At 47.5% G+C, this 9237-nt stretch overlaps 1 long non-coding RNA gene across 1 annotated transcript; it reads right to left on the bottom strand.

The window, feature by feature from the left end:
• Positions 1-1190: 1190 nt before the first annotated feature.
• Positions 1191-7379, bottom strand: LOC134739565 (uncharacterized). The gene is made up of 3 exons (XR_010126341.1): positions 7196-7379; positions 2172-2282; positions 1191-1738 (listed from the first exon to the last, which is right to left on the bottom strand). It is a non-coding gene; the product is annotated as an uncharacterized LOC134739565 (long non-coding RNA).
• Between the last annotated feature and the right edge of the window lie 1858 nt (positions 7380-9237).

The following is a 9237-nucleotide window of genomic DNA, read 5'->3' as shown; positions in this document are numbered from 1 at the left end:
AGAAAAGCCTGTATGGGCAAATCAGTGGCCACTACCAAAACAAAAGCTGGAGGCTTTACACTTATTGACAAAGGAACAATTAGAAAAGGGACATATTGAGCCTTCATTTTCGCCTTGGAATTCTCTTGTGTTTGTAATTCAGAAAAAATCAGGCAGATGGCGCATGCTAACTGACTTAAGAGCCGTTAATTGAGTAATTCAACCCATGGGGCCTCTCCAACCCAGGCTGCCCTCTCCAGCCATGATTCCCAAAGATTGGCCTTTAATTATAATTGATCTAAAGGATTGCTTTTTTACCATTCCTGTGGCAAAACAGGATTTTGAAAAATTTGCTTTTACTATACCAGCCATAAATAATAAAGAACCAGCCACTACGTTTCAGTGGAAAGTGTTGCCTCCGGGAATGCTTAATAGTCCAACTATTTGTCAGACTTTTGTAGCTCAGGTTCTTCAACCAGTTAGAAACAAGTTTTCAGACTGTTATATCATTCATTATGTTGATGATATTTTGTGTGCTACAGAAACGAGAGACAAATTAATTGACTGTTACACATATGTAGTACAGGCTACAAACGATGTTGAGACAGCCCTAATCAAATATAGTATGGATGATCAGTTAAATCAGCTGTTTAATTTGTTACAACAAACTGTAAGAAAAAGAAATTTCCCATTTTATATTACTCATATTCAAGCACACACTGATTTACCAGGGCCTTTAACTAAAGCAAATGAACAAGCTGACTTGCTAGTATCATCTGCCTTCATGGAAGCACAAGAACTTCATGCCCTGACTCATGTAAATGCAACAGGATTAAAAAATAAATTTGATATCGCATGGAAACAGGCAAAAAATATTGTACAACATTGTACTCAGTGTCAAGTCCTACACCTGCCTACTCAGGAGGCAGGAATTAATCCCAGAGGTTTATGTCCTAATGCATTATGGCAAATGGATGTCACACATGTACCTTCACTTGGAAAATTGTCATTTGTCCATGTGACAGTTGATACTTATTCACATTTCATATGGGCAACCTGCCAGACAGGAGAAAGTACTCCCCATGTTAAAAGACATTTATTATCTTGTTTTGCTGTCATGGGAGTTCCAGAAAAAAATTAAAACAGATAATGGGCCAGCATACTGTAGTAAAGTATTTCAAAAATTCTTAAATAAGTGGAAAATTACACATACAACAGGAATCCCTTTTAATTACCAAGGACAGGCCATAATTGAAAGAACTAATAGAACACTCAAAGCTCAATTAGTTAAACAAAAAAAAAGAAAAAAGAAAGTAAGAAGTATAACACTCCCCAGATACAACTTAATCTAGCACTCTTTAAATTTTTTAAACATTTATAAAAATCAGACCACTACTTCTGCAGAACAACATTTTACTGGTAAAAAAAAAAAAAAAACAGCCCACATGAGGGAAAACTGATTTGGTGGAAAGACATTAAAAATAAGACATGGGAAATAGGTAAGGTGATAACATGGGGGACAGGTTTTGCTTGTGTTTCACAAGGAGAAAATCAGCGTCATGTTTGGATACCCACTAAATATTTAAAGTTCTACAATGAACCCATCCAAGATGCAAAGAAAAGTGCCTCCACGGAGACAGAAAACCTGCAATCGAGCATCATTGACTCGCCAGGTGAACAAAATGGTGGTATCAGAAGAACAGATGAAGTTGCCATCCACCAAGAAAGCGGAGCCTGGGCGACAAGATGTAAACTCCGTCTCAAAAAGAAGAAAAAAAAGATGTTAGTTCTCCCCAGTTTAATCCGTAAGTACAAAGCAATCCAATCAAACATTATCAAAATCTTTTGCAAAATTTAATACACTTATTCTAGAGTCACATGGGAGAGCAAAGGATAGGAAATTTATGAAACTAGAAGACCTACGAGGGGCACTTCTATCAAATAACACGAATTAGTATAAAGGCTTATTTTATATAATTAAGAGAATATTGTGTCGGAAATACATATTAGGAAAGAGCAAGGTAGGCCAGGTGTGGTGGTTCATGCCTGTAATCCCAGCACTTTGGGAGGCGAGGTAGGAGGATCACCTGAGGCCAGGAGATCCAGACCAGCCTGGCCAACATAGTGAAGCCCCATCTCTACTAAAAATACAAAAATTAGCTGGGCATGGTGGTTCACGCCTGCAATCTCACCTACTTGGGTAGCTGAGGCATGAGAATCACTTAACTTGAACCTGGGAGATGGAAGTTGCAGTAAGCCGAGGTCACGCCACTGTACGTCAGCCTGGGAGACAGAGCAAGACCCTGTCTCAAAACAAACAAACAAACAAACAATAAACAATAAACAAAAAACAAACAAACAAACAAAAAGAAGGCATAAAGAAAACCTATGTTTCTATTTCACCACTTTGGTTATAGAAGAAACACAAATTAAAATGAGATAGCTGGCCGGGCATGGTGGCTCACGCCTGTAATTCCAGCACTCTGGGAGGCCAAGGCAGGCAGATCACCTGAGGTTTGCAGTTCAAGACCAGCCTGAAAAACATGGTGAAACCTTGTCTCTACTAAAAATACAAAATTAGTCGGGTGTGGTGGCACATGCCTGTAATCCCATCTACTTGGGAGGCTGAGGCAGGAGAATCACTTGAACCCGGGGTGTGGAGGTTGTGGTGAGCTGAGATCATGCCGTTGCTCTCCAGCCTGGGCAATAAAAGGGAAACTCCATCTCAAAAAAAAAAAAAAAAGATAACTTTTTATACCTAGCAGACTGGCAGAAATTAAAAATGACCATTCTAGCTGGACATGGTAGACCACACCTGTAATCCTAGCACTTTGGGAAGCCAAGGTAGGAGGACCGTTTGAGCTCAGGAGTGAGATCAGCCTGGGCAACATAGTGAGATCCCATCTCTATTCTTAAAAAAAAAAAAAAGAAGAAAAATGACAATTCCCAGTGTTTGTGAGTAAATGGAAAAATAGATGCTCTATACATTGCTTGGAGGGAGGTGTAGGGAGTGGGAATGAGTAAAACTTGCCTGGGCAGCAATTTAGCAATATATATCAAAATTTAATGTGCTATGGCACCTAGAGGTTGTCACCTCTTCAACCTAGAGGTTGCCCTTTGAGAACTTATCCTTATGTAATGAAAGATGCTCATTACAATATTGTTTATAAGAAAATATTGGAAGCTGCTTAAACATCCATCAATAAAAGATTGGTTAGCCAGGTGCGGTGGCTCATGCTTGTAATCCCAGCACTTTGGGAGGCTAGGAGGGAAAGAGGGAGGGAGAAGGGAAAGAAGGAAGGAGGGAGGGAGGAGGGAAGGAAGAAGGAGGGAGGGAGGAGAAGGAAGGAAGAAGGGAAGGAAGGAGGGAAGGAAGGGAGGGAGGGAGGGAGGAAGGATGGAGGGAGGGAGAGAAGAGAGGGAAGGAAGAAAGGAAGGGAGGGAGAGAGGGAAGGAGAAAAAGAAAGAAAGACAAGTAATAAAGCAAGGTTTAAGAAAGGGAGGGAGGAAGACCGGGAGGGAGGCAGGGAAAAGGAAAATAAAGGTATCTTAACTTCCTCCTTTAAAATGTTTTAAAGCTCCCTTGATGTCCACTAGGAGGAGACAAAGAAACGAGGACCAGAGGCTCAAAATGCACTTTATTCTTTATTGCTGGGTGGCTCATCAATGACGCCATGGCCTTCCCGAAGTCCCATCACCTTCTGCTTTCCTCCTCCTGCCATGCCAGCATTTTTTTCTTTTTTCTTTTTTTTTTTGAGACGGAGTCTGTCTCTGTCACCCAGACTGGAGTGCAGTGGCATGATCTCAGCTCACTGCAGCCTCCGCCTCCCGGGTTCAAGCGATTCTCCTGCCTCAGCCTCCCGAGTAGCCGGGATCACAGGCACCCACCACCACGCCCGGCTATTTTTGTATTTTTAAAGTAGAAACAGGGTTTCACCATGTTGGCCACGCTGGTCTCGAACTCCCAACCTCAGGTCATGCACCCTCCTCGGCCTCCCAAAGTTCTGGGATTATAGGCGTGAGCAACTGCGCCCGGCCCACGCCAGCTTTTAACATGCGCGTCTGTTTCGCAGGACTCGGGGCCGCGAGCCTTCCAGGGGCGCTCTCCCGCAATGCCCACACTCCAGGCGCCGGGAAGGGCCACGGCACCTTGGCAGCTGCGTGGTCCAAGGCGGCTTGTGGTGGTGCTAGGGCTCCTACAGGAGCCCAACCTCCAGGAGCGCGACCTCTGTCTCCGCGGCACTTGGCTCCTGCCTCGGCGTCCACCGCCCCAACCTGGTGGGAGCTCTCAGGCCCAGCTCACGCCCGCCTGCGCAGGTGGCACCAGCCCGAGGCAGCTATGAGGTCGCTGGTGGTCTTGATGTCCCAAACACACCAGCTGGGAGAAATCCCCCCACTCTCCCGGGTTCCCCAAAGTGGATCTGCCAGGACAGGGGAGATACTGACTTCCACCCATCAAGCATGGCTGAGCACTCCATAGGTGAAGTCTGTGAAGTCCGGTCAAGACAACAAGTTTGTCAGTCAACACGCATTTAACCTCCACATGTCTCACCTGTTCAGCCCCGAGTGAGTTCTGTGCGTGTCTGTTGGGCAAAGGGGAATACAAAGCAAGCTCAGACTCCACCTCGGTCCTCTAGTGGCTTCTGGTCCTTGACAGTTATGTTGTTGTTTGTTTTTTTTTGAGACAGGGTCTTGGTCTGTCATCCAGGTTGGAAATGCAGTGGCATGATCACAGGTCACTGCAGCTAATTAAAAAAAATTTTTTTTTTTTTTTTTTTTTTTTTTTTTTTGTAGAGATAGTGTCTCCCTATGTTCACCAGGCTGGTCTTGAACTCCTGGGCTCCTTTGATCCTCCCGCCTCAGCCTCCCAAATTGCTGGGATGATGGGTGTGAGCCACTGTGCCTGTCCTCTCAACAGCTTTTTATATTATGACCATTTGTCCCCTGTACTCCGACCACCCTCTGTGCTAGAACATCTGCTCTTCTCAGAAATGGAGCTGGTATCTGTGTTTCACTGCCTTATGATCCCACCTGGCTGGCCCTAATCCCAGCGTCCCTCAGGATGTGAACAGAGCAGCAGCAAGCCAAGAACAGACACATGGTGAGCTTTCCTGGGAGAATGGTAAGAGTATTAGGCAGGGAGCCTGTAGGCTGTGTTCTGACTCCAGTTGGCTGTTATTTGCGGTGTAACCTTGCTTTGGTCTTAACCCTCTCTGGACTTCTGTCTCCTCCTCCCTCAAGCTCTTGCACTCCCAAGTCACCTTTCACCCAGATGATCACTTCTGGAAGCACCTTCAGTTCCTCCTCAGAATTGGTGTTCCTCCTGGTGAGTGGGCCTAGCCCGACTAGGACTGGCTCCTTGTCCCAGTGGACATTTGCCCAGGGAGAAGTAGTACCTAGGATCTGGGGCCAAGCTACTCCTCTGGGGAGGGTACCCCATAGGCCAATAGGCTTTGCCCCTCTCAGGGCCTGCATAATTCTCACTCAATTCTTCAGTTCTCAGCTTAAACTAATTTTTAAAATTAGAGGCCACTTTTTTTTTTTTTTTTTTTTTTGAGAGTCTTGCTCTGTCACCCAGGCTGGAGTGCAGTGGCACAATCTCGGCTCACTGCAACCTCACCGCAATCTCGGCTCACTGTAACCTCAAGTTCAAGTGATTCTCCTGCCTCAGCCTCCCGAGTAGCTGTGATTACAGGCACCTGCCACCACGCCTAGCTAATTTTTGTATTTTAGTAGAGTTGGGGTTTCACATGTTGGCCAGGCTGGTCTCAAATTCCTGACCTCAAGAGATCCGCCTGCCTTGGCCTCCCAAAGTTCTGGGATTATAGGTGTGAGCCACTACACCCGGCCTTAGAGGGCAACATTTAAAAATCAGAACAGCCATATACAAATTCTGAGCTGCTTTTGTAAAATCAGAAGCTCCAACCCATTTGGCCTGACTTCTTTGGCACGGGGCTGAGGGGCAGTTGCCCTCGGCAGATGGGGACTCTGGCCCTGGTTCACTGCAGGCCCCACCTAGACGCTCACCCACATGAGCTGCCTGGCCCTGCGAACACTGTAGCCCCTGGCCAGGGGAGACTTCTCAGGCCAGGTGCAGTGTCTCTATCTCCAGGGCCTGAACCTGGCACTGGAACATGGGAGTAACTCAGTAAACACTGGTTGAATCAATGAATGAATGAATACACGTATGTGACATTAAATCTAAATGTTTATCCTTCTTTCTGGCATTCAAAGCCCTCCTTGATTCTGTCCAAAACTGCCAATCACTACAATAGTGACAATAATGGTGAATACAGTAATAGTATACCACGTATGACTCTATAGCCCTGCAGAAAATTCCAGTTATTCCTGCTACAGCCCTTGGGATATGTATTATACCCCCCATTTTATGAATAAGAGGGGAAGCAATTTGCCAAGGGTCATACTGCTCCTTTGGGGACAGAGCTCAAGCTGGATGTCAGACCCGAGTGACTTCCAGTCCCATCCTTTCCACTCTTCTCTCCGGGAGAGATGCATCTTCCAGGAAGCCTCTACCAGACAGGGTACTATGGCAGACAGTGTACTATGGCAGACAGAGGTGGGAGGGCCCAGAGAAGGTTCCAGGCCCACCCTCCAGGGGCCACTGCTTTTCTTCTGCATGGGAATCTTGCAAGGTGCTTGCCAAAATGCATTTTCCCAGCCATCAGGATCTCTGGCCGTGGAGCCAGGAACCTGTATTTTCACAAGCAGCCCAGGAGATTCTGTTACAGGTTTGGGATCCTCTGGTTTTTGAGAAGGGCTGCCCTAAAGGGACCACACAGGGACTCCAGGAAACCCTCCATCCCACTGGGCATCTGGGAGCCTTCAGGCAGAAGTGGGCATTGTCTCCTTGTTTCTTCACCCATTCTTAAGGCACTATGGTGGGCTCTCAGCAGTGTGCATGCCAGACCCTGCCCCTGCCTTGGACATACAGTCTCCTGGGGGGGACAGAAAGTAAGCGACACGCAATCTAAGATGTGCTATGAAAGAAAAATATGGAGAGGGAATCAGAGGGGTCCAGGCCCTGCTTGGGGCATCGGGGAACCTGAGCTTGGAGGGAGGAGGAAGTAGGAACTGGGGAGATCCCTTCCACAAGCTAAGGTGTATGGACTGGGCATTCAGAGTAAAGGGAAGAAGATATAGGTATGGATATAGAAAATAGACATATAAAGAGATTTGCTATAAGGAATTGGCTCACGTGCTTTTGGAGGCCGACCAGTCCTCAGATCTGCTGCAAGCTGGAGACCCAGGGGAGCCCAGCCTGAGTCTGAAAGCCTGAGACCCAGGAGAGCCAATGAATTGTGTAAGTTCCAGTCCTAGCCTGAGTCTGAAGGTAGGAGAAAACTAATGTCCCAGCAGAAAGAGAGAAAATTTTTTCTTATTCTGCCTTTTGTTCTATTCAGGACTTCAGTGGATCAGATGAGGTCCTCCCACATGGGGAGGCTAGTGTGCCTTACTCAATCCACTGATTCAAATGCTAATCTTGTCCAGAAACACCCTCATAGACACACCCAGAAATCGTGGTGAGCCAAATATCTGGGCACCCTGTGGCCTAGTTGAGCTGACACATAAATTAACCACCACAGTGCAGTTGGGCAAAGAGAGGAGATTGGTTGAGGCTTTATTACCTCTTGTCAGAGCAGGGAGGGGTTGACCACGCCTTGCCACTGCTTCCCAGTGCAGAAAGTCCCACCACATCCCAGGATGGGATCAGGAAGGTTCTTGGGCCTCTGGTTAGCACCATCAATCTGTCCCCCATCCCACGTGATGCTGACTAGGGCTCCCAGTAAGGGTGTTCACTCTGGCTTCTTTCCAGCCCCTGGACGGCTGTGTGTACCCCTGTCTTCCTGGAGAAGCCACTTGGACAACCCCAGCTCAGGGAGCTGGCCTTAGCCAGGCCACAGAGAAACTCCAGTCGCCTCCAAGTCCCTCCTGACATTTATGAGGTGCCGCTGAAGGGGGCCCGCCTCAAACCCTGAAGGAATGTTAATTGACTAAAGCTGTTGCCCATGCTCTTGCTTAGCCCAAGTTATTACCATTTTATTGTTATTTATTTTCCCCCCAGAGGCTCCTGGGTGGGGCTGAGTGGGCTGGAGCTGCCTTTGGACTGGAGCCAGAGATGGGAAGACGCTGGGGACAGAGGCGGGATGTGTGTTGGGGGCATGGACAACCCTCAACTTGTCCCCAACTCCTATACAGCTTCTTCCTCTTGTCAGGGCCTCAACTCAGGGAGGGGATGAAGAAAAAAGTCTGGAAAGGGAGTAAAACGCAGAGGCTAAAAACACGGCTTTGGTGTCCCAGACCCTTAAGGGTCCAAAAGCTGGCTCTGCCCTCCTCAGCTTTGTGAGCCCCGGAGCTTCAGTCCCCATGTCTGTTGTAATGATATCAGCCTATCTGGGCTGTCCTGATGGAAAATGTGCCTGCTCAGCACATAGGGGTTACATTTCTCATAGGTGAGCCACCTCTGGGGCAAGTTTGAAAACATCTTACCATTCGATTCACAGTTGGAAAGACCCTTCCAGAGGGTCTGCATTACTATCAAGATGAAGAAACTAGCGCAGACAGGAAAGGAGACTTGAGCAGTGCCTCTCTGCAGCAGACATGCGGCCGGGTCCAGGCTGCTGTTGGTCTGGGCCCTGCTCTGTGTTGAGTCAGCTCCCAGCACCTGGGGCAGTGCGGTCGTTGAGAACATGGTAGTGACGGCTTCTTCCAGGAAGGTGACCTAAGGGTGAAGCATGGAGTGGGTCGGGGCTTGAATTTGCCCAAAAGATCCCTCATTTCAAACCCTCAGCCCACTTCCAGAACAGAGAAATATTCTTGAGCTGTCATAGACTGCCTTCTTCTTCCTCCTCCCTTTCTCTCCCCACCCAATCCCCCCCTTTTTTTGAGCCAGGTGTTGCTCTGTTGTCCAGACTGGAGTGCAGTGGCACTATCTCGGCTCACTGCAACCTCCACCTCCCAGGTTCAAGCGACTCTTGTGCCTCAGCCTCCCAAGTAGCTGGGATCACAGGCATGCACCATCATGCCCAGCTAATTTTTGTATTTTTAGTAGAGATAAAGTTTTGCTATATTGTCCAGACTGGTCTTGAACTCCTGGCCTCTCAAGTGATCCACCTGCCTTGGCCTCCCAAAGTGCTGGGATTACAAGTGTAAGCCACCGCGCCCAGGCTCTCTTCCTCTTTTTCTTCCTCTTCCTTCTTCCTGCCTCCCTTCTACCCTTCCTTCCTGAGCTTAGTCAAT

The sequence above is a fragment of the Pongo pygmaeus genome, chromosome 4, assembly GCF_028885625.2.
Source record: "Pongo pygmaeus isolate AG05252 chromosome 4, NHGRI_mPonPyg2-v2.0_pri, whole genome shotgun sequence".
Lineage (NCBI taxonomy): Eukaryota > Metazoa > Chordata > Mammalia > Primates > Hominidae > Pongo > Pongo pygmaeus.
The sequence above is the reverse complement of the archived record's forward strand: the minus strand, read 5'-3'. Positions and strand labels throughout refer to the sequence as shown.